Consider the following 5,185-nt stretch of genomic DNA (forward strand, 5'->3'; position numbering starts at 1 on the left):
CTACTAACAATACAAAAATTAGCCAGGTATGGTGGTGCATGCCTGTAATCCCAGCTACTTGGGAGGCTGAGGTAGGAGAATAACTTGAACTTGGGAGGCGGGGGTTGCAGTGAGCCAAGATCACACCACTACACTCCAGCCTGGGCGACAGAGTTAGACTCCGTCTCAAAAATAAATAAATAAATAAAAATTTTAACAATTTAAAAAAGCACAGGCAGGGAAACCAACAAATTACAGAAGCAATTCCACCTATCTTTTTGTCTATACCTAGAAGATGTGGTTATAAAGGACTAACTAACCATTTTAGATTATTCACAAAGCACAAGATAAAAGCACAGCATGTGCATTAGAAACTATGTAACTAGGCAATAGTATATACATACTATGTATATGATTATGTAGTTGAGCAGGACTAGTATTTCACTGGAGCCAAGATGCGGGTGATACCTACACATCTATACGCATCTATACACTCATTGCCCTAACAAAGCACACTCAGATGCTGCCATCCATGAGGAGTTGCTGGGAAGACCCACAGCTTTGGCAGGAGAGTTCCGTGAGCTGGCTTCCTCAGGAGGCTGCTGCTTTCCCACACCTTTCCATTTCAGCTGACCTTACCTTCTTGATCATGAAGGAGGGGGATCATCTTTCCTGATCTTTATGAAGTATTTTCTAGCTCATAGCATCATCTTCCCTTCACATTCTTCAGATAGGCTTCTGACACGTTTCAAGGCCTATTCTGGGCAGATTTATCTATTAAATGGTTGTTTGTTGGTAAAGGTAGCTTAAGACTGATTAAGTTTCAAGGCTACTGTTGACCTAAAGCTTTCTTTTGCAATCTTCTAGTGAAGACAGAAGAAAGGAGGCAGGGGGAAAGAGGGGGCGGGAGAAGGGGAGGGGAAGGGGGAGGGGGAAGGAGAGGGAGAGGGAGAGGGAGCCCACTTAACTATAATCCTCTATCCCAACACCGTTCTGATCGTCTATTCCATTTTTCACAATTTTCTAAGCTGCAACTTAAAAGCAATGGCTTAAACAAGATTAAGAAGCTGCTTCCCTGATTCAAGGTGGCTCTATACCAGCTTACGGTCATGTCTACAATTCTGCCACTAGAAATTATTTTCTCTGAGCTACCAGAGATTCGTAACATAAAAATAGTGTAGACTATCTGCACTGTTAAGATTTTTTTTTGTTTTGAGATGGGATGTTACCTAGGATGGAGTACAGTGGTGTGATCATGGCACACTATGGCCTGGAACCCCTGGGCTCAAGCTGTCCTCACCCTCCTCATCCTCCCAAGTAGCTGTGGCTACAAGTGTGTGCCACTACGCCTGGCTAATTTTTTAACGTTTTGTAGAGATGAAGCCTCACTATGTTGCCCAGGCTCGTCTTGAACTCTTGAGCTCAAGCAATCCTCCCACCTTGGATCCCACAGTGCTGAGGAAGTGCTAAGAATACAGGCATGAAACAACTCTCCTGGCGAAGAGTTTTACTTCTATAAGCCATTAACAACTCTAACACTCTCCAGGGTGACATACTTGAGGACAGTTCTATAGACAATAGCTAAGCTTTGAAAGGGAAGAGAGAGAGAAAATGGGTCTATGGTACTAACCTGAAGAGCCCTGGAAACCTAAGAAAAGAAAAACCAGAACAAGAAGAACATTAACATTATTTTCACCAACTTGTTTGTTTGTTTTAGATGGAGTCTCACTCTGTCGCCCAGGCTGGAGTACAGTGGCGCGATCTCAGCTCACTGCAAGCTCCGCCTCCTGGGTTCCCGCCATTCCCCTGCCTCAGCCTCCTGAGTAGCTGGGACTACAAGCGGGACTACAGGACTACAGGCGCGCGCCACCACGCCCGGCTAATTTTTTTGTATTTCTTTTTTAGCAGAGACGGGGTTTCACCGTGTTAGCCAGGATGGTCTTGATCTCCTGACCTCGTGATCTGCCCGTCTCAGCCTCCCAAAGTACTAGGATTACAGGCGTGAGCCACCGCGCCCAGCCAACTTGCCACAACTTTCTTATGTTTCTCTTGAGCACTCCTACAATTAAGTAACTAAAAAGGGCATCTACAATATTTCTGGAAAAAGCAAGCAAACGTTCATTTAAATAGTTGAGTTTGCGTTTATAGACTGATTTTATGTACGACATTGTGCTTAAATCTCATTCCATGAGTTAATTCATTTAATTTTCACAACCCAAGGTACTAGTATCATCTCCAAGGTGAGAAAATTAAAGAAGAAATATTAAGTAACTACCCAAAGTCACACACCTAGTGAGTAGCTAACTAAGACCCCAGCCTTGACTGCAGAGTCTGTGCCCTTGAACACTAAACTGTCAATCTTTCCAGAATGATGGAGGATGATAACCATGAAGCAAAAGAAGACAAAGAAGCAAGCTATCTACAAGCCTGAGAGTATTTCCACTGCCAGAGTTATTGCCACCAAAGCTTAGAGCTCAAAATTTGAAACAGAGCTGGAGTCAGGTGAGCTAGACTGTGTCATCTGATAGCGTTGTTCAAACTTGGGTACAAGAGTTTTTGACAAAATAATTTCCCAGCTCTGTGGAAGGTACATTTGCTCTTCTTGACAACTTCATTCCTTCTAACAATGAGAATGAACTCCAGGAGTCTTCTTCTGAACCGGACACCTGATGGGGCACAGCTGAACTGAAAAAGGCTTTGAGGGCATCCTGGCCCCATTTCTTAATAGCTGTGTCCCATTGAGCAAGTCGTTGATCCCTTCGGGCTTCCCCGGAACCGGATTATAACAACGCTCCCACCTAAGAGGTGCTGCGAAAGCCCGATGCAAACGGCTACGAGCTGCAGCGACCGCGAGGGGAGCCTGGAGGATGGTGGGCCCAGTCCTCAGAAATGGAAAACCGGAAGCCAACGGCGCGCTGAAGCGTGGATGTGCGGAAGCGAGGAAAAAGGGAAGGACCGGTGGGGCTGTCTTCCTCCCGACGCCGTGACTGCCAGCAGACTCGCCCCGCGAAAGAGGCTGGGGTTTTTCTACCGTCCTCCCCACCCCGACCCTGGGTCCTGCCGCACCTCCCACCGAACACTCAGGTCGGTGCACCCTAGCTCCCGCTCCGCTGCTGCCCACTGCGCCACGGCCCTTCCACCCACCTCGGCGGCAGGAGCAGGCTCGGGAGACGATGCCACCGGTTCCTCTCCGCCGCCACCAGCAGGACCGACACCGCAGAGGCCGCCGCCATGTCCCTGGAGCCCGGCCGCTCCGCGACTCCCCAGCACAGAGGCGGCTGCGTCCCACAAGCCAAACCCTTCACTTCACTCCGAAGCCTCGTGACCCCCACCGGCCACCGTCGGAGCCTGAGCCTAGCTTTGGGCTGATCCAAGAATGTGAGGGCGTCTCCAGGAACACCAATCAAAGACCAGAGCCCAGCTTCAGTAGCGACGATTGGACAGTCTGGCCACGTGCTCGTAGGGGTGTGGCCTTTGTTTCTGCGCCCCGTGGGGCCTGCGCCGACTTTAGACAAGGGTGTTCTAGGTTCTCCGCCTCCTGGTGCCCTGTCACTGTTTCTTCCTGCAGCCCGTGTAGTTCTTTTCTCTCGTCAGCTTCTGGACGAAGAACCCTGGGGAAGAAGCCAAATGCGGATGGAGAGCAGGATACACAATTCTCTAGTGCTCTCGGGGATGAAAAAATAAATAAATAAATGAATAAATAAATAAGTTACAGTGAAAATCTTTAAACCACCTGAGCTTAAAACAGGTGTTCTAACGGACTATTGGGAAAAAGAGGACGTCAAAGAGCAAACTGAGGAATATTGAGAGAATAAAGAAACTGTAAACACTACATGCAGATGCTTCATGAGGAACGCAGGAGGGAGAAATTAGGGAAGATAAAGGAAGAAATAAATGAATTCAGGAAACCAATTTCAAAGGACTAATAAACCCACAGGTTCACAAAAAATAAAATAGTTATCTAATCAGAAATAGAGAAAAATCTACATTTGACATGATTTAAAAAACATAAGCGGGGTAAAATCACAGACATAGGAAACAAATTATAGATTTGTAAGATGCTAATTTTGCTTAACTTCAAGTGAACTTAAAACTCTGGATGACCGAGGCGGGCGGATCACGAGATCAGGAGATGGAGACCATCCTGGCTAACATGGTGAAACCCCGTCTCTACTAAAAATACAAAAAATTAGCCGGGCGTGGTGACGGGCGCCTGTAGTCCCAGCTACTCAGGAGGCTGGGGCAGGAGAATGACCTGAACCCGGGAGGCAGAGGTTGCAGTGAGCCGAGATCGCGTCACTGCGCTCCGGCCTGGGCGACAGAGCCAGACTTTGTCTCAAAAAATAAAATAAAATAAAATAAAAATACAATTTATCAAAATAGATCCTGGAAGAGACAAAATGTAAGCAAACCATTACCACAGAAAAAATAGAGAAGTTTATCAAAGAACTACCCTTGCTACCACCAAGACCCACTTTCACTTTCACCTTCACCCCTAAAAGTTACAAAAGCCCTCCATGTCTTGCAAGAAAATTCCACACAAATGAGTAGTTGACTAAAATGCTATTAATTCTGTCCCAGAGCACAAAAAAGATGGAAGTCTTCCAAATTCTTTTAAAAAAGTAAACATAACTTTGATACCAAAATCAGCAAAGATACCATGCACACACACACGACAGACCAATTTTTATAAGTATCAGTGGAAAAATTATAAATAAAATATTAACTGCTTTGGGTCCTGTGGCTCATGTCTTGTAACCCCATCACTTTGGGAGGCCAAGGTGGGAAGACTGCTTAAGCCTAAGAGTTTGAGACCAGACTGGGCAACATAGTGAGATCCCCATCTGTACAAGAAATTTTTTAAAAAACTGGGCGTGATGAGGCACACCTGCAGTCCCAGCTACTCGGGAGACTGAGGCAGGATCACTTGAGCCCAGGAGTTTGAAGCTGCAATGAGCTCTTATCATGCCACTATAATCCAGCCTGAGTAACAGGGTGAGAGAATGTCTCTAAAAAAAAAAGCAAAAAAATTAACTGAAGTATCCTGTAGCATATGAAAAGAATAACGTACTGTAAATAGGCAAGGTTTATTCCAGAAGTGTAAGGATGATTCACTATTAAGAAATCAGTTAATAAAGGCCAGGCGCAGTGGCTCAAGCCTGTAATCCCAGCACTTTGGGAGGCCGAGGCGGGCGGATCACGAGGT

General features: G+C 46.2%; 1 protein-coding gene across 1 annotated transcript in view; it reads right to left on the minus strand.

Moving 5' to 3' along the window:
- MCCC1 (methylcrotonoyl-CoA carboxylase 1 (alpha)) overlaps positions 1-3,243 on the minus strand; it is an 81,805-nt gene extending 78,562 nt beyond the window's left edge. The window contains exon 1 of the mRNA XM_011945785.1: positions 3,124-3,243. The gene's annotated coding sequence lies outside the window, so the exon portion shown is untranslated. The remainder of the gene's footprint in view (positions 1-3,123) is intronic.
- Between the last annotated feature and the right edge of the window lie 1,942 nt (positions 3,244-5,185).

The sequence above is a fragment of the Colobus angolensis genome, unplaced genomic scaffold (genome assembly GCF_000951035.1).
Source record: "Colobus angolensis palliatus isolate OR3802 unplaced genomic scaffold, Cang.pa_1.0 Scaffold245, whole genome shotgun sequence".
Classification (NCBI taxonomy): Eukaryota; Metazoa; Chordata; class Mammalia; order Primates; family Cercopithecidae; genus Colobus; species Colobus angolensis.